Source organism: Phalangium opilio, unplaced genomic scaffold (assembly GCF_054372755.1).
Source record: "Phalangium opilio isolate 3A_F unplaced genomic scaffold, DU_Popi_V2 ptg001170l_1, whole genome shotgun sequence".
In the NCBI taxonomy this organism is placed as follows: domain Eukaryota; kingdom Metazoa; phylum Arthropoda; class Arachnida; order Opiliones; family Phalangiidae; genus Phalangium; species Phalangium opilio.
The window spans coordinates 9,135,585-9,157,975 of record NW_028324255.1 but is presented as its reverse complement, the minus strand read 5'-3'; the positions used below and the strand labels follow the sequence as shown (position 1 = coordinate 9,157,975).

At 39.0% G+C, this 22,391-nt stretch overlaps 74 non-coding genes across 74 annotated transcripts; all 74 read right to left on the bottom strand.

Moving 5' to 3' along the window:
- Window positions 1-145: 145 nt before the first annotated feature.
- On the bottom strand, window positions 146-218 carry TRNAK-UUU (transfer RNA lysine (anticodon UUU)). The gene has a single exon. It is a non-coding gene; the product is annotated as a tRNA-Lys (tRNA).
- Window positions 219-503: 285 nt separating this feature from the next.
- Window positions 504-576, bottom strand: TRNAK-UUU (transfer RNA lysine (anticodon UUU)). Its single transcript has one exon. It is a non-coding gene; the product is annotated as a tRNA-Lys (tRNA).
- Window positions 577-1,223: 647 nt separating this feature from the next.
- Window positions 1,224-1,296, bottom strand: TRNAK-UUU (transfer RNA lysine (anticodon UUU)). Its single transcript has one exon. It is a non-coding gene; the product is annotated as a tRNA-Lys (tRNA).
- A 285-nt stretch (window positions 1,297-1,581) lies between these two features.
- TRNAK-UUU (transfer RNA lysine (anticodon UUU)) lies at window positions 1,582-1,654 on the bottom strand. Its single transcript has one exon. It is a non-coding gene; the product is annotated as a tRNA-Lys (tRNA).
- A 287-nt stretch (window positions 1,655-1,941) lies between these two features.
- TRNAK-UUU (transfer RNA lysine (anticodon UUU)) lies at window positions 1,942-2,014 on the bottom strand. Its single transcript has one exon. It is a non-coding gene; the product is annotated as a tRNA-Lys (tRNA).
- Window positions 2,015-2,299: 285 nt separating this feature from the next.
- Window positions 2,300-2,372, bottom strand: TRNAK-UUU (transfer RNA lysine (anticodon UUU)). Its single transcript has one exon. It is a non-coding gene; the product is annotated as a tRNA-Lys (tRNA).
- A 285-nt stretch (window positions 2,373-2,657) lies between these two features.
- On the bottom strand, window positions 2,658-2,730 carry TRNAK-UUU (transfer RNA lysine (anticodon UUU)). The gene has a single exon. It is a non-coding gene; the product is annotated as a tRNA-Lys (tRNA).
- A 287-nt stretch (window positions 2,731-3,017) lies between these two features.
- Window positions 3,018-3,090, bottom strand: TRNAK-UUU (transfer RNA lysine (anticodon UUU)). Its single transcript has one exon. It is a non-coding gene; the product is annotated as a tRNA-Lys (tRNA).
- A 645-nt stretch (window positions 3,091-3,735) lies between these two features.
- Window positions 3,736-3,808, bottom strand: TRNAK-UUU (transfer RNA lysine (anticodon UUU)). Its single transcript has one exon. It is a non-coding gene; the product is annotated as a tRNA-Lys (tRNA).
- A 285-nt stretch (window positions 3,809-4,093) lies between these two features.
- TRNAK-UUU (transfer RNA lysine (anticodon UUU)) lies at window positions 4,094-4,166 on the bottom strand. Its single transcript has one exon. It is a non-coding gene; the product is annotated as a tRNA-Lys (tRNA).
- Window positions 4,167-4,450: 284 nt separating this feature from the next.
- TRNAK-UUU (transfer RNA lysine (anticodon UUU)) lies at window positions 4,451-4,523 on the bottom strand. Its single transcript has one exon. It is a non-coding gene; the product is annotated as a tRNA-Lys (tRNA).
- Window positions 4,524-4,630: 107 nt separating this feature from the next.
- On the bottom strand, window positions 4,631-4,703 carry TRNAK-UUU (transfer RNA lysine (anticodon UUU)). Its single transcript has one exon. It is a non-coding gene; the product is annotated as a tRNA-Lys (tRNA).
- Window positions 4,704-4,988: 285 nt separating this feature from the next.
- TRNAK-UUU (transfer RNA lysine (anticodon UUU)) lies at window positions 4,989-5,061 on the bottom strand. Its single transcript has one exon. It is a non-coding gene; the product is annotated as a tRNA-Lys (tRNA).
- Window positions 5,062-5,345: 284 nt separating this feature from the next.
- TRNAK-UUU (transfer RNA lysine (anticodon UUU)) lies at window positions 5,346-5,418 on the bottom strand. Its single transcript has one exon. It is a non-coding gene; the product is annotated as a tRNA-Lys (tRNA).
- A 107-nt stretch (window positions 5,419-5,525) lies between these two features.
- TRNAK-UUU (transfer RNA lysine (anticodon UUU)) lies at window positions 5,526-5,598 on the bottom strand. Its single transcript has one exon. It is a non-coding gene; the product is annotated as a tRNA-Lys (tRNA).
- Window positions 5,599-5,705: 107 nt separating this feature from the next.
- On the bottom strand, window positions 5,706-5,778 carry TRNAK-UUU (transfer RNA lysine (anticodon UUU)). The gene has a single exon. It is a non-coding gene; the product is annotated as a tRNA-Lys (tRNA).
- Window positions 5,779-6,423: 645 nt separating this feature from the next.
- Window positions 6,424-6,496, bottom strand: TRNAK-UUU (transfer RNA lysine (anticodon UUU)). The gene has a single exon. It is a non-coding gene; the product is annotated as a tRNA-Lys (tRNA).
- A 107-nt stretch (window positions 6,497-6,603) lies between these two features.
- On the bottom strand, window positions 6,604-6,676 carry TRNAK-UUU (transfer RNA lysine (anticodon UUU)). Its single transcript has one exon. It is a non-coding gene; the product is annotated as a tRNA-Lys (tRNA).
- Window positions 6,677-6,783: 107 nt separating this feature from the next.
- TRNAK-UUU (transfer RNA lysine (anticodon UUU)) lies at window positions 6,784-6,856 on the bottom strand. The gene has a single exon. It is a non-coding gene; the product is annotated as a tRNA-Lys (tRNA).
- Window positions 6,857-6,963: 107 nt separating this feature from the next.
- On the bottom strand, window positions 6,964-7,036 carry TRNAK-UUU (transfer RNA lysine (anticodon UUU)). The gene has a single exon. It is a non-coding gene; the product is annotated as a tRNA-Lys (tRNA).
- Window positions 7,037-7,143: 107 nt separating this feature from the next.
- On the bottom strand, window positions 7,144-7,216 carry TRNAK-UUU (transfer RNA lysine (anticodon UUU)). The gene has a single exon. It is a non-coding gene; the product is annotated as a tRNA-Lys (tRNA).
- A 285-nt stretch (window positions 7,217-7,501) lies between these two features.
- TRNAK-UUU (transfer RNA lysine (anticodon UUU)) lies at window positions 7,502-7,574 on the bottom strand. The gene has a single exon. It is a non-coding gene; the product is annotated as a tRNA-Lys (tRNA).
- A 107-nt stretch (window positions 7,575-7,681) lies between these two features.
- TRNAK-UUU (transfer RNA lysine (anticodon UUU)) lies at window positions 7,682-7,754 on the bottom strand. The gene has a single exon. It is a non-coding gene; the product is annotated as a tRNA-Lys (tRNA).
- A 285-nt stretch (window positions 7,755-8,039) lies between these two features.
- TRNAK-UUU (transfer RNA lysine (anticodon UUU)) lies at window positions 8,040-8,112 on the bottom strand. Its single transcript has one exon. It is a non-coding gene; the product is annotated as a tRNA-Lys (tRNA).
- A 463-nt stretch (window positions 8,113-8,575) lies between these two features.
- Window positions 8,576-8,648, bottom strand: TRNAK-UUU (transfer RNA lysine (anticodon UUU)). Its single transcript has one exon. It is a non-coding gene; the product is annotated as a tRNA-Lys (tRNA).
- A 285-nt stretch (window positions 8,649-8,933) lies between these two features.
- Window positions 8,934-9,006, bottom strand: TRNAK-UUU (transfer RNA lysine (anticodon UUU)). The gene has a single exon. It is a non-coding gene; the product is annotated as a tRNA-Lys (tRNA).
- A 107-nt stretch (window positions 9,007-9,113) lies between these two features.
- On the bottom strand, window positions 9,114-9,186 carry TRNAK-UUU (transfer RNA lysine (anticodon UUU)). The gene has a single exon. It is a non-coding gene; the product is annotated as a tRNA-Lys (tRNA).
- A 107-nt stretch (window positions 9,187-9,293) lies between these two features.
- On the bottom strand, window positions 9,294-9,366 carry TRNAK-UUU (transfer RNA lysine (anticodon UUU)). Its single transcript has one exon. It is a non-coding gene; the product is annotated as a tRNA-Lys (tRNA).
- A 285-nt stretch (window positions 9,367-9,651) lies between these two features.
- On the bottom strand, window positions 9,652-9,724 carry TRNAK-UUU (transfer RNA lysine (anticodon UUU)). The gene has a single exon. It is a non-coding gene; the product is annotated as a tRNA-Lys (tRNA).
- A 107-nt stretch (window positions 9,725-9,831) lies between these two features.
- On the bottom strand, window positions 9,832-9,904 carry TRNAK-UUU (transfer RNA lysine (anticodon UUU)). The gene has a single exon. It is a non-coding gene; the product is annotated as a tRNA-Lys (tRNA).
- Window positions 9,905-10,011: 107 nt separating this feature from the next.
- TRNAK-UUU (transfer RNA lysine (anticodon UUU)) lies at window positions 10,012-10,084 on the bottom strand. The gene has a single exon. It is a non-coding gene; the product is annotated as a tRNA-Lys (tRNA).
- Window positions 10,085-10,369: 285 nt separating this feature from the next.
- TRNAK-UUU (transfer RNA lysine (anticodon UUU)) lies at window positions 10,370-10,442 on the bottom strand. The gene has a single exon. It is a non-coding gene; the product is annotated as a tRNA-Lys (tRNA).
- A 465-nt stretch (window positions 10,443-10,907) lies between these two features.
- Window positions 10,908-10,980, bottom strand: TRNAK-UUU (transfer RNA lysine (anticodon UUU)). Its single transcript has one exon. It is a non-coding gene; the product is annotated as a tRNA-Lys (tRNA).
- Window positions 10,981-11,087: 107 nt separating this feature from the next.
- TRNAK-UUU (transfer RNA lysine (anticodon UUU)) lies at window positions 11,088-11,160 on the bottom strand. Its single transcript has one exon. It is a non-coding gene; the product is annotated as a tRNA-Lys (tRNA).
- Window positions 11,161-11,267: 107 nt separating this feature from the next.
- On the bottom strand, window positions 11,268-11,340 carry TRNAK-UUU (transfer RNA lysine (anticodon UUU)). Its single transcript has one exon. It is a non-coding gene; the product is annotated as a tRNA-Lys (tRNA).
- Window positions 11,341-11,626: 286 nt separating this feature from the next.
- Window positions 11,627-11,699, bottom strand: TRNAK-UUU (transfer RNA lysine (anticodon UUU)). The gene has a single exon. It is a non-coding gene; the product is annotated as a tRNA-Lys (tRNA).
- Window positions 11,700-12,166: 467 nt separating this feature from the next.
- On the bottom strand, window positions 12,167-12,239 carry TRNAK-UUU (transfer RNA lysine (anticodon UUU)). Its single transcript has one exon. It is a non-coding gene; the product is annotated as a tRNA-Lys (tRNA).
- A 107-nt stretch (window positions 12,240-12,346) lies between these two features.
- On the bottom strand, window positions 12,347-12,419 carry TRNAK-UUU (transfer RNA lysine (anticodon UUU)). The gene has a single exon. It is a non-coding gene; the product is annotated as a tRNA-Lys (tRNA).
- Window positions 12,420-12,704: 285 nt separating this feature from the next.
- Window positions 12,705-12,777, bottom strand: TRNAK-UUU (transfer RNA lysine (anticodon UUU)). Its single transcript has one exon. It is a non-coding gene; the product is annotated as a tRNA-Lys (tRNA).
- Window positions 12,778-13,064: 287 nt separating this feature from the next.
- TRNAK-UUU (transfer RNA lysine (anticodon UUU)) lies at window positions 13,065-13,137 on the bottom strand. Its single transcript has one exon. It is a non-coding gene; the product is annotated as a tRNA-Lys (tRNA).
- A 107-nt stretch (window positions 13,138-13,244) lies between these two features.
- TRNAK-UUU (transfer RNA lysine (anticodon UUU)) lies at window positions 13,245-13,317 on the bottom strand. Its single transcript has one exon. It is a non-coding gene; the product is annotated as a tRNA-Lys (tRNA).
- A 107-nt stretch (window positions 13,318-13,424) lies between these two features.
- On the bottom strand, window positions 13,425-13,497 carry TRNAK-UUU (transfer RNA lysine (anticodon UUU)). The gene has a single exon. It is a non-coding gene; the product is annotated as a tRNA-Lys (tRNA).
- Window positions 13,498-13,781: 284 nt separating this feature from the next.
- Window positions 13,782-13,854, bottom strand: TRNAK-UUU (transfer RNA lysine (anticodon UUU)). Its single transcript has one exon. It is a non-coding gene; the product is annotated as a tRNA-Lys (tRNA).
- Window positions 13,855-14,141: 287 nt separating this feature from the next.
- TRNAK-UUU (transfer RNA lysine (anticodon UUU)) lies at window positions 14,142-14,214 on the bottom strand. The gene has a single exon. It is a non-coding gene; the product is annotated as a tRNA-Lys (tRNA).
- Window positions 14,215-14,321: 107 nt separating this feature from the next.
- Window positions 14,322-14,394, bottom strand: TRNAK-UUU (transfer RNA lysine (anticodon UUU)). The gene has a single exon. It is a non-coding gene; the product is annotated as a tRNA-Lys (tRNA).
- Window positions 14,395-14,501: 107 nt separating this feature from the next.
- On the bottom strand, window positions 14,502-14,574 carry TRNAK-UUU (transfer RNA lysine (anticodon UUU)). The gene has a single exon. It is a non-coding gene; the product is annotated as a tRNA-Lys (tRNA).
- A 287-nt stretch (window positions 14,575-14,861) lies between these two features.
- On the bottom strand, window positions 14,862-14,934 carry TRNAK-UUU (transfer RNA lysine (anticodon UUU)). Its single transcript has one exon. It is a non-coding gene; the product is annotated as a tRNA-Lys (tRNA).
- A 107-nt stretch (window positions 14,935-15,041) lies between these two features.
- TRNAK-UUU (transfer RNA lysine (anticodon UUU)) lies at window positions 15,042-15,114 on the bottom strand. The gene has a single exon. It is a non-coding gene; the product is annotated as a tRNA-Lys (tRNA).
- A 107-nt stretch (window positions 15,115-15,221) lies between these two features.
- On the bottom strand, window positions 15,222-15,294 carry TRNAK-UUU (transfer RNA lysine (anticodon UUU)). Its single transcript has one exon. It is a non-coding gene; the product is annotated as a tRNA-Lys (tRNA).
- Window positions 15,295-15,401: 107 nt separating this feature from the next.
- On the bottom strand, window positions 15,402-15,474 carry TRNAK-UUU (transfer RNA lysine (anticodon UUU)). The gene has a single exon. It is a non-coding gene; the product is annotated as a tRNA-Lys (tRNA).
- Window positions 15,475-15,759: 285 nt separating this feature from the next.
- On the bottom strand, window positions 15,760-15,832 carry TRNAK-UUU (transfer RNA lysine (anticodon UUU)). Its single transcript has one exon. It is a non-coding gene; the product is annotated as a tRNA-Lys (tRNA).
- Window positions 15,833-15,939: 107 nt separating this feature from the next.
- On the bottom strand, window positions 15,940-16,012 carry TRNAK-UUU (transfer RNA lysine (anticodon UUU)). The gene has a single exon. It is a non-coding gene; the product is annotated as a tRNA-Lys (tRNA).
- Window positions 16,013-16,119: 107 nt separating this feature from the next.
- Window positions 16,120-16,192, bottom strand: TRNAK-UUU (transfer RNA lysine (anticodon UUU)). Its single transcript has one exon. It is a non-coding gene; the product is annotated as a tRNA-Lys (tRNA).
- A 285-nt stretch (window positions 16,193-16,477) lies between these two features.
- Window positions 16,478-16,550, bottom strand: TRNAK-UUU (transfer RNA lysine (anticodon UUU)). Its single transcript has one exon. It is a non-coding gene; the product is annotated as a tRNA-Lys (tRNA).
- A 285-nt stretch (window positions 16,551-16,835) lies between these two features.
- Window positions 16,836-16,908, bottom strand: TRNAK-UUU (transfer RNA lysine (anticodon UUU)). Its single transcript has one exon. It is a non-coding gene; the product is annotated as a tRNA-Lys (tRNA).
- Window positions 16,909-17,015: 107 nt separating this feature from the next.
- On the bottom strand, window positions 17,016-17,088 carry TRNAK-UUU (transfer RNA lysine (anticodon UUU)). Its single transcript has one exon. It is a non-coding gene; the product is annotated as a tRNA-Lys (tRNA).
- Window positions 17,089-17,195: 107 nt separating this feature from the next.
- On the bottom strand, window positions 17,196-17,268 carry TRNAK-UUU (transfer RNA lysine (anticodon UUU)). Its single transcript has one exon. It is a non-coding gene; the product is annotated as a tRNA-Lys (tRNA).
- A 107-nt stretch (window positions 17,269-17,375) lies between these two features.
- TRNAK-UUU (transfer RNA lysine (anticodon UUU)) lies at window positions 17,376-17,448 on the bottom strand. The gene has a single exon. It is a non-coding gene; the product is annotated as a tRNA-Lys (tRNA).
- A 107-nt stretch (window positions 17,449-17,555) lies between these two features.
- TRNAK-UUU (transfer RNA lysine (anticodon UUU)) lies at window positions 17,556-17,628 on the bottom strand. The gene has a single exon. It is a non-coding gene; the product is annotated as a tRNA-Lys (tRNA).
- Window positions 17,629-17,913: 285 nt separating this feature from the next.
- TRNAK-UUU (transfer RNA lysine (anticodon UUU)) lies at window positions 17,914-17,986 on the bottom strand. The gene has a single exon. It is a non-coding gene; the product is annotated as a tRNA-Lys (tRNA).
- A 107-nt stretch (window positions 17,987-18,093) lies between these two features.
- Window positions 18,094-18,166, bottom strand: TRNAK-UUU (transfer RNA lysine (anticodon UUU)). The gene has a single exon. It is a non-coding gene; the product is annotated as a tRNA-Lys (tRNA).
- Window positions 18,167-18,273: 107 nt separating this feature from the next.
- On the bottom strand, window positions 18,274-18,346 carry TRNAK-UUU (transfer RNA lysine (anticodon UUU)). The gene has a single exon. It is a non-coding gene; the product is annotated as a tRNA-Lys (tRNA).
- A 107-nt stretch (window positions 18,347-18,453) lies between these two features.
- TRNAK-UUU (transfer RNA lysine (anticodon UUU)) lies at window positions 18,454-18,526 on the bottom strand. Its single transcript has one exon. It is a non-coding gene; the product is annotated as a tRNA-Lys (tRNA).
- A 467-nt stretch (window positions 18,527-18,993) lies between these two features.
- TRNAK-UUU (transfer RNA lysine (anticodon UUU)) lies at window positions 18,994-19,066 on the bottom strand. The gene has a single exon. It is a non-coding gene; the product is annotated as a tRNA-Lys (tRNA).
- A 107-nt stretch (window positions 19,067-19,173) lies between these two features.
- On the bottom strand, window positions 19,174-19,246 carry TRNAK-UUU (transfer RNA lysine (anticodon UUU)). The gene has a single exon. It is a non-coding gene; the product is annotated as a tRNA-Lys (tRNA).
- A 467-nt stretch (window positions 19,247-19,713) lies between these two features.
- TRNAK-UUU (transfer RNA lysine (anticodon UUU)) lies at window positions 19,714-19,786 on the bottom strand. The gene has a single exon. It is a non-coding gene; the product is annotated as a tRNA-Lys (tRNA).
- A 285-nt stretch (window positions 19,787-20,071) lies between these two features.
- TRNAK-UUU (transfer RNA lysine (anticodon UUU)) lies at window positions 20,072-20,144 on the bottom strand. The gene has a single exon. It is a non-coding gene; the product is annotated as a tRNA-Lys (tRNA).
- Window positions 20,145-20,251: 107 nt separating this feature from the next.
- TRNAK-UUU (transfer RNA lysine (anticodon UUU)) lies at window positions 20,252-20,324 on the bottom strand. The gene has a single exon. It is a non-coding gene; the product is annotated as a tRNA-Lys (tRNA).
- A 107-nt stretch (window positions 20,325-20,431) lies between these two features.
- Window positions 20,432-20,504, bottom strand: TRNAK-UUU (transfer RNA lysine (anticodon UUU)). Its single transcript has one exon. It is a non-coding gene; the product is annotated as a tRNA-Lys (tRNA).
- A 285-nt stretch (window positions 20,505-20,789) lies between these two features.
- On the bottom strand, window positions 20,790-20,862 carry TRNAK-UUU (transfer RNA lysine (anticodon UUU)). Its single transcript has one exon. It is a non-coding gene; the product is annotated as a tRNA-Lys (tRNA).
- A 465-nt stretch (window positions 20,863-21,327) lies between these two features.
- On the bottom strand, window positions 21,328-21,400 carry TRNAK-UUU (transfer RNA lysine (anticodon UUU)). Its single transcript has one exon. It is a non-coding gene; the product is annotated as a tRNA-Lys (tRNA).
- A 287-nt stretch (window positions 21,401-21,687) lies between these two features.
- TRNAK-UUU (transfer RNA lysine (anticodon UUU)) lies at window positions 21,688-21,760 on the bottom strand. Its single transcript has one exon. It is a non-coding gene; the product is annotated as a tRNA-Lys (tRNA).
- Window positions 21,761-21,867: 107 nt separating this feature from the next.
- Window positions 21,868-21,940, bottom strand: TRNAK-UUU (transfer RNA lysine (anticodon UUU)). The gene has a single exon. It is a non-coding gene; the product is annotated as a tRNA-Lys (tRNA).
- Window positions 21,941-22,226: 286 nt separating this feature from the next.
- TRNAK-UUU (transfer RNA lysine (anticodon UUU)) lies at window positions 22,227-22,299 on the bottom strand. Its single transcript has one exon. It is a non-coding gene; the product is annotated as a tRNA-Lys (tRNA).
- Between the last annotated feature and the right edge of the window lie 92 nt (window positions 22,300-22,391).

Below are 22,391 nucleotides of genomic sequence, written 5' to 3'. Positions count from 1 at the left end.
TTTGATGCCTAACGCTCTACCGACTGAGCTATCCGAGCTGAAAAGAAATGAACTCCCGTAATATTTGGGATTAGAATTTCAATAATTTTACTGGAAATTAAATGATCTGAAGTTTAAATTATTGATGATTCTTCAAAAACACAGTCGCCCGAACAGGGACTCGAACCCTGGACCGTTAGGTTAAAAGCCTAACGCTCTACCGACTGAGCTATCCGGGCTCAAGCGAGGTGAACTCCCGTAATAATTGGAATAAGAATTTCAATAATTTTACTGGAAATTAAATGATCTGAAGTTTAAATTATTGATGATTCTTCAAAAACAGAATGGCCCGAACAAGGAGTCGAACCCTGGACCGTGGTTTGAAGCCTAGCGCTCTACCGACTGAGCTATCCGAGCTGAAACGAAATGAACACCCGTAATAATTGGGATTAGAATTTCAATAATTTTACTGGAAATTAAATGATCTGAAGTTTAAATTATTGATGATTCTTCAAAAACAGAATGGCCCGAACAGGTACTCGAACCCTGGACCGTTAGGTTAAAAGCCTAACGCTCTACCGACTGAGCTATCCGGGCTCAAGCGAGGTGAACTCCCGTAATAATTGGAATAAGAATTTCAAAAATTTTACTGGAAATTAAATGATCTGAAGTTTAAATTATTGATGATTGTTCAAAAACAGAGTCGCCCGAACAGGTACTCGAACCCGGGACCGTTAGGTTAAAAGCCTAACGCTCTACCGGCTGAGCTATCCGGGCTGAAACGAAATGAACTCCCGTAATAATTGGGATTAGAATTTCAATAATTTTACTGGAAATTAAATGATCTGAAGTTTAAATTATTGATGATTCTTCAAAAACACAGTCGCCCGAACAAGGAGTCGAACCCGGGACCGTTAGGTTAAAAGCCTAACGCTCTACCGGCTGAGCTATCCGGGCTGAAACGAAATGAACTCCCGTAATAATTGGGATTAGAATTTCAATAATTTTACTGGAAATTAAATGATCTGAAGTTTAAATTATTGATGATTCTTCAAAAACACAGTCGCCCGAACAAGGAGTCGAACCCGGGACCGTTAGGTTAAAAGCCTAACGCTCTACCGGCTGAGCTATCCGGGCTGAAACGAAATGAACTCCCGTAATATTTGGGATTAGAATTTCAATAATTTTACTGGAAATTAAATGATCTGAAGTTTAAATTATTGATGATTCTTCAAAAACACAGTCGCCCGAACAGGGACTCGAACCCTGGACCGTTAGGTTAAAAGCCTAACGCTCTACCGACTGAGCTATCCGGGCTCAAGCGAGGTGAACTCCCGTAATAATTGGAATAAGAATTTCAATAATTTTACTGGAAATTAAATGATCTGAAGTTTAAATTATTGATGATTCTTCAAAAACAGAATGGCCCGAACAAGGAGTCGAACCCTGGACCGTGGTTTGAAGCCTAGCGCTCTACCGACTGAGCTATCCGAGCTGAAACGAAATGAACACCCGTAATAATTGGGATTAGAATTTCAATAATTTTACTGGAAATTAAATGATCTGAAGTTTAAATTATTGATGATTCTTCAAAAACAGAATGGCCCGAACAGGTACTCGAACCCTGGACCGTTAGGTTAAAAGCCTAACGCTCTACCGACTGAGCTATCCGGGCTCAAGCGAGGTGAACTCACGTAATAATTGGAATTAGAATTTACATAAATTTATTGAAAGTGAAATGATCTGAAGTTTAAATTATTGACGATTCTTTAAAAACAGAGTCGCCCAAACAGGGACTCGAACCCTGGACTGTTAGGTTAAAAGCCTAACAATCTACCGACTGAGCTATCCGGGCTGAAACGAAATGAACTACCGTAATAATTGGGATTAGAATTTCAATAATTTTACTGGAAATTAAATAATCTGAAGTTTAAATTATTGATGATTCTTCAAAAACACAGTCGCCCGAACAGGGACTCGAACCCTGGACCGTTAGGTTAAAAGCGTAACGCTCTACCGACTGAGCTATCCGGGCTCAAGCGAGGTGAACTCCCGTAATAATTGGAATAAGAATTTCAATAATTTTACTGGAAATTAAATGATCTGAAGTTTAAATTATTGATGATTCTTCAAAAACAGAATGGCCCGAACAAGGAGTCGAACCCTGGACCGTGGTTTGAAGCCTAACGCTCTACCGACTGAGCTATCCGAGCTGAAAAGAAATGAACTCCCGTAATAATTGGGATTAGAATTTCAATAATTTTACTGGAAATTAAATGATCTGAAGTTTAAATTATTGATGATTCTTCAAAAACACAGTCGCCCGAACAGGGACTCGAACCCTGAACCGTTAGGTTAAAAGCCTAACGCTCTACCGACTGAGCTATCCGGGCTCAAGCGAGGTGAACTCCCGTAATAATTGGAATAAGAATTTCAATAATTTTACTGGAAATTAAATGATCTGAAGTTTAAATTATTGATGATTCTTCAAAAACAGAATGGCCCGAACAAGGAGTCGAACCCTGGAACGTGGTTTGAAGCCTAACGCTCTACCGACTGAGCTATCCGAGCTGAAACGAAATGAACACCCGTAATAATTGGGATTAGAATTTCAATAATTTTACTGGAAATTAAATGATCTGAAGTTTAAATTATTGATGATTCTTCAAAAACAGAATGGCCCGAACAGGTACTCGAACCCTGGACCGTTAGGTTAAAAGCCTAACGCTCTACCGACTGAGCTATCCGGGCTCAAGCGAGGTGAACTCACGTAATAATTGGAATTAGAATTTACATAAATTTATTGAAAGTGAAATGATCTGAAGTTTAAATTATTGACGATTCTTTAAAAACAGAGTCGCCCGAACAGGGACTCGAACCCTGGACTGTTAGGTTAAAAGCCTAACAATCTACCGACTGAGCTATCCGGGCTGAAACGAAATGAACTACCGTAATAATTGGGATTAGAATTTCAATAATTTTACTGGAAATTAAATAATCTGAAGTTTAAATTATTGATGATTCTTCAAAAACACAGTCGCCCGAACAGGGACTCGAACCCTGGACCGTTAGGTTAAAAGCCTAACGCTCTACCGACTGAGCTATCCGGGCTCAAGCGTGGTGAACTCCCGTAATAATTGGGATAAGAATTTCAATAATTTTACTGGAAATTAAATGATCTGAAGTTTAAATTATTGATGATTCTTTAAAAAAAGAGTCGCCCGAACAAGGAGTCGAACCCTGGACCGTGGTTTGAAGCCTAACGCTCTACCGACTGAGCTATCCGAGCTGAAACGAAATGAACTCCCGTAATAATTGGGATTAGAATTTCAATAATTTTACTGGAAATTAAATGATCTGAAGTTTAAATTATTGATGATTCTTCAAAAACACAGTCGCCCGAACAGGGACTCGAACCCTGGACCGTTAGGTTAAAAGCCTAACGCTCTACCGACTGAGCTATCCTGTCTCAAACGAAGTTAAATCCCGTAATAATTGGAATTAGAATTTACATAAATTTATTGAAAGTGAAATGATCTGAAGTTTAAATTATTGATGATTCTTCAAAAACAGAATGGCCCGAACAGGTACTCTAACCCTGGACCGTTAGGTTAAAAGCCTAACGCTCTACCGACTGAGCTATCCGGGCTCAAGCGAGGTGAACTCACGTAATAATTGGAATTAGAATTTACATAAATTTATTGAAAGTGAAATGATCTGAAGTTTAAATTATTGACGATTCTTTAAAAACAGAGTCGCCCGAACAGGGACTCGAACCCTGGACCGTTAGGTTAAAAGCCTAACGCTCTACCGACTGAGCTATCCGGGCTGAAACGAAATGAACTCCCGTAATAATTGGAATAAGAATTCCAATAATTTTACTGGAAATTAAATGATCTGAAGTTTAAATTATTGATGATTCTTCAAAAACACAGTCGCCCGAACAAGGAGTCGAACCCTGGACCGTGGTTTGAAGCCTAACGCTCTACCGACTGAGCTATCCGAGCTGAAACGAAATGAACTCCCGTAATAATTGGGATTAGAATTTCAATAATTTTACTGGAAATTAAATGATCTGAAGTTTAAATTATTGATGATTCTTCAAAAACAGAATGGCCCGAACAGGTACTCGAACCCTGGACCGTTAGGTTAAAAGCCTAACGCTCTACCGACTGAGCTATCCGGGCTCAAGCGAGGTGAACTCCCGTAATAATTGGGATAAGAATTTCAATAATTTTACTGGAAATTAAATGATCTGAAGTTTAAATTATTGATGATTCTTTAAAAAAGAGTAGCCCGAACAAGGAGTCGAACCCTGGACCGTGGTTTGAAGCCTAACGCTCTACCGACTGAGCTATCCGAGCTGAAACGAAATGAACTCCCGTAATAATTGGGATTAGAATTTCAATCATTTTACTGGAAATTAAATGATCTGAAGTTTAAATTATTGATGATTCTTCAAAAACAGAATGGCCCGAACAGGTACTCGAACCCTGGACCGTTAGGTTAAAAGCCTAACGCTCTACCGACTGAGCTATCCGGGCTCAAGCGAGGTGAACTCACGTAATAATTGGAATTAGAATTTACATAAATTTATTGAAAGTGAAATGATCTGAAGTTTAAATTATTGACGATTCTTTAAAAACAGAGTCGCCCGAACAGGGACTCGAACCCTGGACCGTTAGGTTAAAAGCCTAACGCTCTACCGACTGAGCTATCCGGGCTGAAACGAAATGAACTCCCGTAATAATTGGAATAAGAATTCCAATAATTTTACTGGAAATTAAATGATCTGAAGTTTAAATTATTGATGATTCTTCAAAAACACAGTCGCCCGAACAAGGAGTCGAACCCTGGACCGTGGTTTGAAGCCTAACGCTCTACCGACTGAGCTATCCGAGCTGAAACGAAATGAACTCCCGTAATAATTGGGATTAGAATTTCAATAATTTTACTGGAAATTAAATGATCTGAAGTTTAAATTATTGATGATTCTTCAAAAACAGAATGGCCCGAACAGGTACTCGAACCCTGGACCGTTAGGTTAAAAGCCTAACGCTCTACCGACTGAGCTATCCGGGCTCAAGCGAGGTGAACTCCCGTAATAATTGGGATAAGAATTTCAATAATTTTACTGGAAATTAAATGATCTGAAGTTTAAATTATTGATGATTCTTTAAAAAAGAGTAGCCCGAACAAGGAGTCGAACCCTGGACCGTGGTTTGAAGCCTAACGCTCTACCGACTGAGCTATCCGAGCTGAAACGAAATGAACTCCCGTAATAATTGGGATTAGAATTTCAATCATTTTACTGGAAATTAAATGATCTGAAGTTTAAATTATTGATGATTCTTCAAAAACAGAATGGCCCGAACAGGTACTCGAACCCTGGACCGTTAGGTTAAAAGCCTAACGCTCTACCGACTGAGCTATCCGGGCTCAAGCGAGGTGAACTCACGTAATAATTGGAATTAGAATTTACATAAATTTATTGAAAGTGAAATGATCTGAAGTTTAAATTATTGACGATTCTTTAAAAACAGAGTCGCCCGAACAGAGACTCGAACCCTGGACCGTTAGGTTAAAAGCCTAACGCTCTACCGACTGAGCTATCCGGGCTGAAACGAAATGAACTCCCGTAATAATTGGGATTAGAATTTCAATAATTTTACTGGAAATTAAATGATCTGAAGTTTAAATTATTGATGATTCTTCAAAAACACAGTCGCCCGAACAGGGACTCGAACCCTGGACCGTTAGGTTAAAAGCCTTACGCTCTACCGACTGAGCTATCCGGGCTCAAGCGAGGTGAACTCCCGTAATAATTGGGATAAGAATTTCAATAATTTTACTGGAAATTAAATGATCTGAAGTTTAAATTATTGATGATTCTTTAAAAGAAGAGTAGCCCGAACAAGGAATCGAACCCTGGACCGTGGTTTGAAGCCTAACGCTCTACCGACTGAGCTATCCGAGCTGAATCGAAATGAACTCCCGTAATAATTGGGATTAGAATTTCAATAATTTTACTGGAAATTAAATGATCTGAAGTTTAAATTATTGATGATTCTTCAAAAACAGAGTCGCCCGAACAGGGACTCGAACCCTGGACCGTTAGGTTAAAAGCCCAACGCTCTACCGACTGAGCTATCCTGTCTCAAACGAAGTTAAATCCCGTAATACTTGGAATTAGAATTTACATAAATTTATTGAAAGTGAAATGATCTGAAGTTTAAATTATTGATGATTCTTCAAAAACAGAATGACCCGAACAGGTACTCGAACCCTGGACCGTTAGGTTAAAAGCCTAAGGCTCTACCGACTGAGCTATCCGGGCTCAAGCGAGGTGAACTCACGTAATAATTGGAATTAGAATTTACATAAATTTATTGAAACTGAAATGATCTGAAGTTTAAATTATTGACGATTCTTTAAAAACAGAGTCGCCCGAACAGGGACTCGAACCCTGGACCGTTAGGTTAAAAGCCTAACGCTCTACCGACTGAGCTATCCGGGCTCAAGCGAGGTGAACTCCCGTAATAATTGGGATAAGAATTTCAATAATTTTACTGGAAATTAAATGATCTGAAGTTTAAATTATTGATGATTCTTCAAAAACAGAATGGCCCGAACAGGTACTCGAACCCTGGACCGTTAGGTTAAAAGCCTAACGCTCTACCGACTGAGCTATCCGGGCTCAAGCGAGGTGAACTCACGTAATAATTGGAATTAGAATTTACATAAATTTATTGAAAGTGAAATGATCTGAAGTTTAAATTATTGACGATTCTTTAAAAACAGAGTCGCCCGAACAGGGACTCGAACCTTGGACCGTTAGGTTAAAAGCCTAACGCTCTACCGACTGAGCTATCCGGGCTGAAACGAAATGAACTCCCGTAATAATTGGGATTAGAATTTCAATAATTTTACTGGAAATTAAATGATCTGAAGTTTAAATTATTGATGATTCTTCAAAAACACAGTCGCCCGAACAGGGACTCGAACCCTGGACTGTTAGGTTAAAAGCCTAACGCTCTACCGACTGAGCTATCCGGGCTCAAGCGAGGTGAACTCCCGTAATAATTGGAATAAGAATTTCAATAATTTTACTGGAAATTAAATGATCTGAAGTTTAAATTATTGATGATTCTTCAAAAACAGAGTCGCCCGAACAGGGACTCGAACCCTGGACCGTTAGGTTAAAAGCCTAACGCTCTACCGGCTGAGCTATCCGGGCTGAAACGAAATGAACTCCCGTAATAATTGGGATTAGAATTTCAATAATTTTACTGGAAATTAAATGATCTGAAGTTTAAATTATTGATGATTCTTCAAAAACACAGTCGCCCGAACAAAGAGTCGAACCCTGGACCGTGGTTTGAAGCCTAACGCTCTACCGACTGAGCTATCCGAGCTGAAAAGAAATGAACTCCCGTAATAATTGGGATTAGAATTTCAATAATTTTACTGGAAATTAAATGATCTGAAGTTTAAATTATTGATGATTCTTCAAAAACACAGTCGCCCGAACAGGGACTCGAACCCTGGACCGTTAGGTTAAAAGCCTAACGCTCTACCGACTAAGCTATCCGGGCTCTAGCTAGGTGAACTCCCGTAATAATTGGAATAAGAATTTCAATAATTTTACTGGAAATTAAATGATCTGAAGTTTAAATTATTGATGATTCTTCAAAAACACAGTCGCCCGAACAGGGACTCGAACCCTGGACCGTTAGATTAAAAGCCTAACGCTCTACCGACTGAGCTATCCGGGCTCAAGCGAGGTGAACTCCCGTAATAATTGGGATAAGAATTTCAATAATTTTACTGGAAATTAAATGATCTGAAGTTTAAATTATTGATGATTCTTTAAAAAAAGAGTCGCCCGAACAAGGAGTCGAACCCTGGACCGTGGTTTGAAGCCTAACGCTCTACCGACTGAGCTATCCGAGCTGAAACGAAAAGAACTCCCGTAATAATTGGGATTAGAATTTCAATAATTTTACTGGAAATTAAATGATCTGAAGTTTAAATTATTGATGATTCTTCAAAAACACAGTCGCCCGAACAGGGACTCGAACCCTGGACCGTTAGGTTAAAAGCCTAACGCTCTACCGACTGAGCTATCCGGGCTCAAGCGAGGTGAACTCCCGTAATAATTGGAATAAGAATTTCAATAATTTTACTGGAAATTAAATGATCTGAAGTTTAAATTATTGATGATTCTTCAAAAAAAGAGTCGCCCGAACAAGGAGTCGAACCCTGGACCGTGGTTTGAAGCCTAACGCTCTACCGACTGAGCTATCCGAGCTGAAACGAAATGAACTCCCGTAATAATTGGGATTAGAATTTCAATAATTTTACTGGAAATTAAATGATCTGAAGTTTAAATTATTGATGATTCTTCAAAAACACAGTCGCCCGAACAAGGAGTCGAACCCTGGACCGTGGTTTGAAGCCTAACGCTCTACCGACTGAGCTATCCGAGCTGAAAAGAAATGAACTCCCGTAATAATTGGGATTAGAATTTCAATAATTTTACTGGAAATTAAATGATCTGAAGTTTAAATTATTGATGATTCTTCAAAAACACAGTCGCCCGAACAGGGACTCGAACCCTGGACCGTTAGGTTAAAAGCCTAACGCTCTACCGACTGAGCTATCCGGGCTCAAGCTAGGTGAACTCCCGTAATAATTGGAATAAGAATTTCAATAATTTTACTGGAAATTAAATAATCTGAAGTTTAAATTATTGATGATTCTTCAAAAACAGAATGGCCCGAACAAGGAGTCGAACCCTGGACCGTGGTTTGAAGCCTAACGCTCTACCGACTGAGCTATCCGAGCTGAAACGAAATGAACTCCCGTAATAATTGGGATTAGAATTTCAATAATTTTACTGGAAATTAAATGATCTGAAGTTTAAATTATTGATGATTCTTCAAAAACAGAATGGCCCGAACAGGTACTCGAACCCTGGACCGTTAGGTTAAAAGCCTAACGCTCTACCGACTGAGCTATCCGGGCTCAAGCGAGGTGAACTCACGTAATAATTGGAATTAGAATTTACATAAATTTATTGAAAGTGAAATGATCTGAAGTTTAAATTATTGATGATTCTTCAAAAACGGAATGGCCCGAACAGGTACTCGAACCCTGGACCGTTAGGTTAAAAGCCTAACGCTCTACCGACTGAGCTATCCGGGCTCAAGCGAGGTGAACTCACGTAATAATTGGAATTAGAATTTACATAAATTTATTGAAAGTGAAATGATCTGAAGTTTAAATTATTGACGATTCTTTAAAAACATAGTCGCCCGAACAGGGACTCGAACCCTGGACTGTTAGGTTAAAAGCCTAACGCTCTACCGACTGAGCTATCCGGGCTGAAACGAAATGAACTCCCGTAATAATTGGGATTAGAATTTCAATAATTTTACTGGAAATTAAATGATCTGAAGTTTAAATTATTGATGATTCTTCAAAAACACAGTCGCCCGAACAAGGAGTCGAACCCTGGACCGTGGTTTGAAGCCTAACGCTCTACCGACTGAGCTATCCGAGCTGAAAAGAAATGAACTCCCGTAATAATTGGGATTAGAATTTCAATAATTTTACTGGAAATTAAATGATCTGAAGTTTAAATTATTGATGATTCTTCAAAAACAGAATGGCCCGAACAGGTACTCGAACCCTGGACCGTTAGGTTAAAAGCCTAACGCTCTACCGACTGAGCTATCCGGGCTCAAGCGAGGTGAACTCACGTAATAATTGGAATTAGAATTTACATAAATTTATTGAAAGTGAAATGATCTGAAGTTTAAATTATTGATGATTCTTCAAAAACGGAATGGCCCGAACAGGTACTCGAACCCTGGACCGTTAGGTTAAAAGCCTAACGCTCTACCGACTGAGCTATCCGGGCTCAAGCGAGGTGAACTCACGTAATAATTGGAATTAGAATTTACATAAATTTATTGAAAGTGAAATGATCTGAAGTTTAAATTATTGACGATTCTTTAAAAACAGAGTCGCCCGAACAGGGACTCGAACCCTGGACTGTTAGGTTAAAAGCCTAACGCTCTACCGACTGAGCTATCCGGGCTGAAACGAAATGAACTCCCGTAATAATTGGGATTAGAATTTCAATAATTTTACTGGAAATTAAATGATCTGAAGTTTAAATTATTGATGATTCTTCAAAAACACAGTCGCCCGAACAAGGAGTCGAACCCTGGACCGTGGTTTGAAGCCTAACGCTCTACCGACTGAGCTATCCGAGCTGAAAAGAAATGAACTCCCGTAATAATTGGGATTAGAATTTCAATAATTTTACTGGAAATTAAATGATCTGAAGTTTAAATTATTGATGATTCTTCAAAAACACAGTCGCCCGAACAGGGACTCGAACCCTTGACCGTTAGGTTAAAAGCCTAACGCTCTACCGACTGAGCTATCCGGGCTCAAGCTAGGTGAACTCCCGTAATAATTGGAATAAGAATTTCAATAATTTTACTGGAAATTAAATAATCTGAAGTTTAAATTATTGATGATTCTTCAAAAACAGAATGGCCCGAACAAGGAGTCGAACCCTGGACCGTGGTTTGAAGCCTAACGCTCTACCAACTGAGCTATCCGAGCTGAAACGAAATGAACTCCCGTAATAATTGGGATTAGAATTTCAATAATTTTACTGGAAATTAAATGATCTGAAGTTTAAATTATTGATGATTCTTCAAAAACAGAATGGCCCGAACAGGTACTCGAACCCTGGACCGTTAGGTTAAAAGCCTAACGCTCTACCGACTGAGCTATCCTGTCTCAAACGAAGTTAAATCCCGTAATAATTGGAATTAGAATTTACATAAATTTATTGAAAGTGAAATGATCTGAAGTTTAAATTATTGATGATTCTTCAAAAACAGAATGGCCCGAACAGGTACTCGAACCCTGGACCGTTAGGTTAAAAGCCTAACGCTCTACCGACTGAGCTATCCGGGCTCAAGCGAGGTGAACTCACGTAATAATTGGAATTAGAATTTACATAAATTTATTGAAAGTGAAATGATCTGAAGTTTGAATTATTGACGATTCTTTAAAAACAGAGTCGCCCGAACAGGGACTCGAACCCTGGACTGTTAGGTTAAAAGCCTAACGCTCTACCGACTGAGCTATCCGGGTTGAAACGAAATGAACTCCCGTAATAATTGGGATTAGAATTTCAATAATTTTACTGGAAATTAAATAATCTGAAGTTTAAATTATTGATGATTCTTCAAAAACACAGTCGCCCGAACAGGGACTCGAACCCTGGACCGTTAGGTTAAAAGCCTAACGCTCTACCGACTGAGCTATCCGGGCTCAAGCGAGGTGAACTCCCGTAATAATTGGGATAAGAATTTCAATAATTTTACTGGAAATTAAATGATCTGAAGTTTAAATTATTGATGATTCTTTAAAAAAAAGAGTCGCCCGAACAAGGAGTCGAACCCTGGACCGTGGTTTGAAGCCTAACGCTCTACCGACTGAGCTATCCGAGCTGAAACGAAATGAACTCCCGTAATAATTGGGATTAGAATTTCAATAATTTTACTGGAAATTAAATGATCTGAAGTTTAAATTATTGATGATTCTTCAAAAACACAGTCGCCCGAACAGGGACTCGAACCCTGAACCGTTAGGTTAAAAGCCTAACGCTCTACCGACTGAGCTATCCGGGCTCAAGCGAGGTGAACTCCCGTAATAATTGGAATAAGAATTTCAATAATTTTACTGGAAATTAAATGATCTGAAGTTTAAATTATTGATGATTCTTCAAAAACAGAGTCGCCCGAACAGGGACTCGAACCCTGGACCGTTAGGTTAAAAGCCTAACGCTCTACCGACTGAGCTATCCTGTCTCAAACGAAGTTAAATCCCGTAAAAATTGGAATTAGAATTTACATAAATTTATTGAAAGTGAAATGATCTGAAGTTTAAATTATTGTTGATTCTTCAAAAACAGAATGGTCCGAACAGGTACTCGAACCCTGGACCGTTAGGTTAAAAGCCTAACGCTCTACCGACTGAGCTATCCGGGCTCAAGCGAGGTGAACTCACGTAATAATTGGAATTAGAATTTACATAAATTTATTGAAAGTGAAATGATCTGAAGTTTAAATTATTGACGATTCTTTAAAAACAGAGTCGCCCGAACAGGGACTCGAACCCTGGACTGTTAGGTTAAAAGCCTAACGCTCTACCGACTGAGCTATCCGGGCTGAAACGAAATGAACTCCCGTAATAATTGGGATTAGAATTTCAATAATTTTACTGGAAATTAAATAATCTGAAGTTTAAATTATTGATGATTCTTCAAAAACACAGTCGCCCGAACAGGGACTCGAACCCTGGACCGTTAGGTTAAAAGCCTAACGCTCTACCGACTGAGCTATCCGGGCTCAAGCGAGGTGAACTCCCGTAATAATTGGGATAAGAATTTCAATAATTTTACTGGAAATTAAATGATCTGAAGTTTAAATTATTGATGATTCTTTAAAAAAAGAGTCGCCCGAACAAGGAGTCGAACCCTGGACCGTGGTTTGAAGCCTAACGCTCTACCGACTGAGCTATCCGAGCTGAAACGAAATAAACTCCCGTAATAATTGGGATTAGAATTTCAATAATTTTACTGGAAATTAAATGATCTGAAGTTTAAATTATTGATGATTCTTCAAAAACACAGTCGCCCGAACAGGGACTCGAACCCTGGACCGTTAGGTTAAAAGCCTAACGCTCTACCGACTGAGCTATCCGGGCTCAAGCGAGGTGAACTCCCGTAATAATTGGAATAAGAATTTCAATAATTTTACTGGAAATTAAATGATCTGAAGTTTAAATTATTGATGATTCTTCAAAAACAGAGTCGCCCGAACAGGGACTCGAACCCTGGACCGTTAGGTTAAAAGCCTAACGCTCTACCGACTGAGCTATCCTGTCTCAAACGAAGTTAAATCCCGTAATAATTGGAATTAGAATTTACATAAATTTATTGAAAGTGAAATGATCTGAAGTTTAAATTATTGTTGATTCTTCAAAAACAGAATGGCCCGAACAGGTACTCGAACCCTGGACCGTTAGGTTAAAAGCCTAACGCTCTACCGACTGAGCTATCCGGGCTCAAGCGAGGTGAACTCACGTAATAATTGGAATTAGAATTTACATAAATTTATTGAAAGTGAAATGATCTGAAGTTTAAATTATTGACGATTCTTTAAAAACAGAGTCGCCCGAACATGGACTCGAACCCTGGACTGTTAGGTTAAAAGCCTAACGCTCTACCGACTGAGCTATCCGGGCTGAAACGAAATGAACTCCCGTAATAATTGGGATTAGAATTTCAATAATTTTACTGGAAATTAAATAATCTGAAGTTTAAATTATTGATGATTCTTCAAAAACACAGTCGCCCGAACAGGGACTCGAACCCTGGACCGTTAGGTTAAAAGCCTAACGCTCTACCGACTGAGCTATCCGGGCTCAAGCGAGGTGAACTCCCGTAATAATTGGGATAAGAATTTCAATAATTTTACTGGAAATTAAATGATCTGAAGTTTAAATTATTGATGATTCTTTAAAAAAGAGTCGCCCGAACAAGGAGTCGAACCCTGGACCGTGGTTTGAAGCCTAACGCTCTACCGACTGAGCTTTCCGAGCTGAAACGAAATGAACTCCCGTAATAATTGGGATTAGAATTTCAATAATTTTACTGGAAATTAAATGATCTGAAGTTTAAATTATTGATGATTCTTCAAAAACACATTCGCCCGAACAGGGACTCGAACCCTGGACCGTTAGGTTAAAAGCCTAACGCTCTACCGACTGAGCTATCCGGGCTCAAGCGAGGTGAACTCCCGTAATAATTGGAATAAGAATTTCAATAATTTTACTGGAAATTAAATGATCTGAAGTTTAAATTATTGATGATTCTTCAAAAACAGAGTCGCCCGAACAGGGACTCGAACCCTGGACCGTTAGGTTAAACGCCTAACGCTCTACCGACTGAGCTATCCTGTCTCAAACGAAGTTAAATCCCGTAATAATTGGAATTAGAATTTACATAAATTTATTGAAAGTGAAATGATCTGAAGTTTAAATTATTGATGATTCTTCAAAAACAGAATGGCCCGAACAGGTACTCGAACCCTGGACCGTTAGGTTAAAAGCCTAACGCTCTACCGACTGAGCTATCCGGGCTCAAGCGAGGTGAACTCCCGTAATAATTGGGATAAGAATTTCAATAATTTTACTGGAAATTAAATGATCTGAAGTTTAAATTATTGATGATTCTTCAAAAACAGAATGGCCCAAACAGGTACTCGAACCCTGGACCGTTAGGTTAAAAGCCTAACGCTCTACCGACTGAGCTATCCGGGCTCAAGCGAGGTGAACTCACGTAATAATTGGAATTAGAATGTACATAAATTTATTGAAAGTGAAATGATCTGAAGTTTAAATTATTGACGATTCTTTAAAAACAGAGTCGCCCGAACAGGGACTCGAACCCTGGACCGTTAGGTTAAAAGCCTAACGCTCTACCGACTGAGCTATCCGGGCTGAAACGAAATGAACTCCCGTAATAATTGGGATTAGAATTTCAATAATTTTACTGGAAATTAAATGATCTGAAGTTTAAATTATTGATGATTCTTCAAGAACAGAGTCGCCCGAACAGGGACTCGAACCCTGGACCGTTAGGTTAAACGCCTAACGCTCTACCGACTGAGCTATCCCGTCTCAAACGAAGTTAAATCCCGTAATAATTGGAATTAGAATTTACATAAATTTATTGAAAGTGAAATGATCTGAAGTTTAAATTATTGATGATTCTTCAAAAACAGAATGGCCCGAACAGGTACTCGAACCCTGGACCGTTAGGTTAAAAGCCTAACGCTCTACCGACTGAGCTATCCGGGCTCAAGCGAGGTGAACTCCCGTAATAATTGGGATAAGAATTTCAATAATTTTACTGGAAATTAAATGATCTGAAGTTTAAATTATTGATGATTCTTCAAAAACAGAATGGCCCAAACAGGTACTCGAACCCTGGACCGTTAGGTTAAAAGCCTAACGCTCTACCGACTGAGCTATCCGGGCTCAAGCGAGGTGAACTCACGTAATAATTGGAATTAGAATTTACATAAATTTATTGAAAGTGAAATGATCTGAAGTTTAAATTATTGACGATTCTTTAAAAACAGAGTCGCCCGAACAGGGACTCGAACCCTGGACCGTTAGGTTAAAAGCCTAACGCTCTACCGACTGAGCTATCCGGGCTGAAACGAAATGAACTCCCGTAATAATTGGGATTAGAATTTCAATAATTTTACTGGAAATTAAATGATCTGAAGTTTAAATTATTGATGATTCTTCAAAAACACAGTCGCCCGAACAGGGACTCGAACCCTGGACCGTTAGGTTAAAAGCCTAACGCTCTACCGACTGAGCTATCCGGGCTCAAGCGAGGTGAACTCCCGTAATAATTGGGATAAGAATTTCAATAATTTTACTGGAAATTAAATGATCTGAAGTTTAAATTATTGATGTTTTTTTAAAAAAAGAGTCGCCCGAACAAGGAGTCGAACCCTGGACCGTGGTTTGCAGCCTACCGCTCTACCGACTGAGCTATCCGAGCTGAAACGAAATGAACTCCCGTAATAATTGGGATTAGAATTTCAATAATTTTACTGGAAAATAAATGATCTGAAGTTTAAATTATTGATGATTCTTCAAAAACACAGTCGCCCGAACAGGGACTCGAACCCTGGACTGTTAGGTTAAAAGCCTAACGCTCTACCGACTGAGCTATCCGGGCTCAAGCGAGGTGAACTCCCGTAATAATTGGAATAAGAATTTCAATAATTTTACTGGAAATTAAATGATCTGAAGTTTAAATTATTGATGATTCTTCAAGAACAGAGTCGCCCGAACAGGGACTCGAACCCTGGACCGTTAGGTTAAAAGCCTAACGCTCTACCGACTGAGCTATCCGGGCTCAAGCGAGGTGAACTCACGTAATAATTGGAATTAGAATTTACATAAATTTATTGAAAGTGAAATGATCTGAAGTTTAAATTATTGACGATTCTTTAAAAACAGAGTCGCCCGAACAGGGACTCGAACCCTGGACCGTTAGGTTAAAAGCCTAACGCTTTACCGACTGAGCTATCCGGGCTGAAACGAAATGAACTCCCGTAATAATTGGGATTAGAATTTCAATAATTTTACTGGAAATTAAATGATCTGAAGTTTAAATTATTGATGATTCTTCAAAAACACAGTCGCCCGAACAAGGAGTCGAACCCTGGACAGTGGTTTGAAGCCTAACGCTCTACCGACTGAGCTATCCGACCTGAAAAGAAATGAACTCCCGTAATAATTGGGATTAGAATTTCAATAATTTTACTGGAAATTAAATGATCTGAAGTTTAAATTATTGATGATTCTTCAAAAACACAGTCGCCCGAACAGGGACTCGAACCCTGGACCGTTAGGTTAAAAGCCTAACGCTCTACCGACTGAGCTATCCGGGCTCAAGCGAGGTGAACTCCCGTAATAATTGGAATAAGAATTTCAATAATTTTACTGGAAATTAAATGATCTGAAGTTTAAATTATTGATGATTCTTCAAAAACAGAATGGCCCAAACAAGGAGTCGAACCCTGGACCGCGGTTTGAAACCTAACGCTCTACCGACTGAGCTATCCGAGCTGAAACGAAATGAACTCCCGTAATAATTGGGATTAGAATTTCAATAATTTTACTGGAAATTAAATGATCTGAAGTTTAAATTATTGATGATTCTTCAAAAACAGAATGGCCCGAACAGGTACTCGAACCCTGGACCGTTAGGTTAAAAGCCTAACGCTCTACCGACTGAGCTATCCGGGCTCAAGCGAGGTGAACTCACGTAATAATTGGAATTAGAATTTACATAAATTTATTGAAAGTGAAATGATCTGAAGTTTAAATTATTGACGATTCTTTAAAAACAGAGTCGCCCGAACAGGGACTCGAACCCTGGACCGTTAGGTTAAAAGCCTAACGCTCTACCGACTGAGCTATCCGGGCTGAAACGAAATGAACTCCCGTAATAATTGGAATTAGAATTTACATAAATTTATTGAAAGTGAAATGATCTGAAGTTTAAATTATTGATGATTCTTCAAAAACAGAATGGCCCGAACAGGTACTCGAACCCTGGACCGTTAGGTTAAAAGCCTAACGCTCTACCGACTGAGCTATCCGGGCTCAAGCGAGGTGAACTCACGTAATAATTGGAATTAGAATTTACATAAATTTATTGAAAGTGAAATGATCTGAAGTTTAAATTATTGACGATTCTTTAAAAACAGAGTCGCCCGAACAGGGACTCGAACCCTGGACCGTTAGGTTAAAAGCCTAACGCTCTACTGACTGAGCTATCCGGGCTGAAACGAAATGAACTCCCGTAATAATTGGGATTAGAATTTCAATAATTTTACTGGAAATTAAATGATCTGAAGTTTAAATTATTGATGATTCTTCAAAAACACAGTCGCCCGAACAGGGACTCGAACCCTGGACCGTTAGGTTAAAAGCCTAACGCTCTACCGACTGAGCTATCCGGGCTCAAGCGAGGTGAACTCCCGTAATAATTGGAATAAGAATTTCAATAATTTTACTGGAAATTAAATGATCTGAAGTTTAAATTATTGATGATTCTTCAAAAACAGAATGGCCCAAACAAGGAGTCGAACCCTGGACCGCGGTTTGAAACCTAACGCTCTACCGACTGAGCTATCCGAGCTGAAACGAAATGAACTCCCGTAATAATTGGGATTAGAATTTCAATAATTTTACTGGAAATTAAATGATCTGAAGTTTAAATTATTGATGATTCTTCAAAAACAGAATGGCCCGAACAGGTACTCGAACCCTGGACCGTTAGGTTAAAAGCCTAACGCTCTACCGACTGAGCTATCCGGGCTCAAGCGAGGTGAACTCACGTAATAATTGGAATTAGAATTTACATAAATTTATTGAAAGTGAAATGATCTGAAGTTTAAATTATTGACGATTCTTTAAAAACAGAGTCGCCCGAACAGGGACTCGAACCCTGGACCGTTAGGTTAAAAGCCTAACGCTCTACCGACTGAGCTATCCGGGCTGAAACGAAATGAACTCCCGTAATAATTGGAATTAGAATTTACATAAATTTATTGAAAGTGAAATGATCTGAAGTTTAAATTATTGATGATTCTTCAAAAACAGAATGGCCCGAACAGGTACTCGAACCCTGGACCGTTAGGTTAAAAGCCTAACGCTCTACCGACTGAGCTATCCGGGCTCAAGCGAGGTGAACTCACGTAATAATTGGAATTAGAATTTACATAAATTTATTGAAAGTGAAATGATCTGAAGTTTAAATTATTGACGATTCTTTAAAAACAGAGTCGCCCGAACAGGGACTCGAACCCTGGACCGTTAGGTTAAAAGCCTAACGCTCTACCGACTGAGCTATCCGAGCTGAAACGAAATGAACTCCCGTAATAATTGGGATTAGAATTTCAATAATTTTACTGGAAATTAAATGATCTGAAGTTTAAATTATTGATGACTCTTCAAAAACAGAGTCGCCCGAACAGGGACACGAACCCTGGACCGTTAGGTTAAAAGCCTAACGCTCTACCGACTGAGCTATCCTGTCTCAAACGAAGTTAAATCCCGTAATAATTGGAATTAGAATTTACATAAATTTATTGAAAGTGAAATGATCTGAAGTTTAAATTTTTGATGATTCTTCAAAAACAGAGTCGCCCGAACAGGGACTCGAACCCTGGACCCTTAGGTTAAAAGCCTAACGCTCTACCGACTGAGCTATCCTGTCTCAAACGAAGTTAAATCCCGTAATAATTGGAATTAGAATTTACATAAATTTATTGAAAGTGAAATGATCTGAAGTTTAAATTATTGATGATTCTTCAAAAACAGAATGGCCCGAACAGGTACTCGAACCCTGGACCGTTAGGTTAAAAGCCTAACGCTCTACCGACTGAGCTATCCGGGCTCAAGCGAGGTGAACTCACGTAATAATTGGAATTAGAATTTACATAAATTTATTGAAAGTGAAATGATCTGAAGTTTAAATTATTGACGATTCTTTAAAAACAGAGTCGCCCGAACAGGGACTCGAACCCTGGACCGTTATGTTAAAAGCCTAACGCTCTACCGACTGAGCTATCCGGGCTCAAGCGAGGGGAACTCACGTAATAATTGGAATTAGAATTTACATAAATTTATTGAAAGTGAAATGATCTGAAGTTTAAATTATTGACGATTCTTTAAAAACAGAGTCGCCCGAACAGGGACTCGAACCCTGGACCCTTAGGTTAAAAGCCTAACGCTCTACCGACTGAGCTATCCTGTCTCAAACGAAGTTAAATCCCGTAATAATTGGAATTAGAATTTACATAAATTTATTGAAAGTGAAACGATCTGAAGTTTAAATTATTGATGATTCTTCAAAAACAGAATGGCCCGAACAGGTACTCGAACCCTGGACCGTTAGGTTAAAAGCCTAACGCTCTACCGACTGAGCTATCCGTTCTCAAGCGAAGTGAACTCTCGTAATAATTGGAATAAGAATTTCAATAATTTTACTGGAAATTAAATGATCTGAAGTTTAAATTATTGATGATTCTTCAAAAACAGAATGGCCCGAACAGGTACTCGAACCCTGGACCGTTAGGTTAAAAGCCTAACGCTCTACCGACTGAGCTATCCGGGCTAAAGCGAGGTGAACTCACGTAATAATTGGAATTAGAATTTCAATAATTTTACTGGAAATTAAATGATCTGAAGTTTAAATTATTGATGATTCTTCAAAAACACAGTCGCCCGAACAAGGAGTCGAACCCTGGACCGTGGTTTGAAGCCTAACGCTTTACCGACTGAGCTATCCGAGCTGAAACGAAAAAAACTCCCGTAATAATTGGGATTAGAATTTCAAATATTTTACTGGAAATTAAATGATCTGAAGTTTAAATTATTGATGATTCTTCAAAAACACAGTCGCCCGAACAGGGACTCGAACCCTGGACCGTTAGGTTAAAAGCCTAACGCTCTACCGACTGAGCTATTCGGGCTCAAGAGAGGTGAACTCCCGTAATAATTGGAATAAGAATTTCAATAATTTTACTGGAAATTAAATGATCTGAAGTTTAAATTATTGATGATTCTTCAAAAACATAATGGCCCGAACAGGTACTCGAACCCTGGACCGTTAGGTTAAAAGCCTAACGCTCTACCGACTGAGCTATCCGGGCTCAAGCGAGGTGAACTCGCGTAATAATTGGAATTAGTATTTACATAAATTTATTGAAAGTGAAATGATCTGAAGTTTAAATTATTGACGATTCTTTAAAAACAGAGTCGCCCGAACAGGGACTAGAACCCTGGACCGTTAGGTTAAAAGCTTAACGCTCTACCGACTGAGCTATCCGGGCTGAAACGAAATGAACTCCCGTAATAATTGGGATTAGAATTTCAATAATTTTACTGGAAATTAAATGATCTGAAGATTAAATTATTGATGATTCTTCAAAAACACAGTCGCCCGAACAAGGAGTCGAACCCTGGACCGTGGTTTGAAGCCTAACGCTCTACCGACTGAGCTATCCGAGCTGAAACGAAAGAAACTCCCGTAATAATTGGGATTAGAATTTCAATAATTTTACTGGAAATTAAATGATCTGAAGTTTAAATTATTGATGATTCTTCAAAAACACAGTCACCCGAACAGGGACTCGAACCCTGGACCATTAGGTTAAAAGCCTAACGCTCTACCGACTGAGCTATTCGGGCTCAAGAGAGGTGAACTCCCGTAATAATTAGAATAAGAATTTCAATAATTTTACTGGAAATTAAATGATCTGAAGTTTAAATTATTGATGATTCTTCAAAAACAGAATGGCCCGAACAGGTACTCGAACCCTGGACCGTTAGGTTAAAAGCTTAACGCTCTACCGACTGAGCTATCCGGGCTGAAACGAAATGAACTCCCGTAATAATTGGGATTAGAATTTCAATAATTTTACTGGAAATTAAATGATCTGAAGTTTAAATTATTGATGATTCTTCAAAAACACAGTCGCCCAAACAAGGAGTCGAACCCTGGACCGTGGTTTGAAGCCTAACGCTCTACCGACTGAGCTATCCGAGCTGAAACGAAAGAAACTCCCGTAATAATTGGGATTAGAATTTCAATAATTTTACTGGAAATTAAATGATCTGAAGTTTAAATTATTGATGATTCTTCAAAAACACAGTCGCCCGAACAGGGACTCGAACCCTGGACCGTTAGGTTAAAAGCCTAACGCTCTACCGACTGAGCTATTCGGGCTCAAGAGAGGTGAACTCCCGTAATAATTGTAATAAGAATTTCAATAATTTTACTGGAAATTAAATGATCTGAAGTTTAAATTATTGATGATTCTTCAAAAACAGAATGGCCCGAACAGGTACTCGAACCCTGGACCGTTAGGTTAAAAGCCTAACGCTCTACCGCCTGAGCTATCCGGGCTCAAGCGAGGTGAACTCACGTAATAATTGGAATTAGAATTTACATAAATTTATTGAAAGTGAAATGATCTGAAGTTTAAATTATTGAAGATTCTTTAAAAACAGAGTCGCCCGAACAGGGACTCGAACCCTGGACCGTTAGGTTAAAAGCCTAACGCTCTACCGACTGAGCTATCCGGGCTGAAACGATATGAACTCCCGTAATAATTGGGATTAGAATTTCAATAATTTTACTGGAAATTAAATGATCTGAGGTTTAAATTATTGATGATTCTTCAAAAACACAGTCGCCCGAACAGGGACTAGAACCCTGGACCGTTAGGTTAAAAGCCTAACGCTCTACCGACTGAGCTATCCGGGCTCAAGCCAGGTGAACTCCCATAATAATTGGGATAAGAATTTCAATAATTTTACTGGAAATTAAATGATTTGAAGTTTAAATTATTGATGATTCTTTAAAAACAGAGTCGCCCGAACAAGGAGTCGAACCCTGGACCGTGGTTTGAAGCCTAACGCTCTACCGACTGAGCTATCCGAGCTGAAACGAAATGAACTCCCGTAATAATTGGGATTAGAATTTCAATAATTTTACTGGAAATTAAATGATCTGAAGTGTAAATTATTGATGATTCTTTAAAAAACACAGTCGCCCGAACAGGGACTCGAACCCTGGACCGTTAGGTTAAAAGCCTAACGCTCTACCGACTGAGCTATCCGGGATCAATCGAGGTGAACTCCCGTAATAATTGGAATAAGAATTTCTATAATTATACTGGAAATTAAATGATCTGAAGTTTAAATTATTGATGATT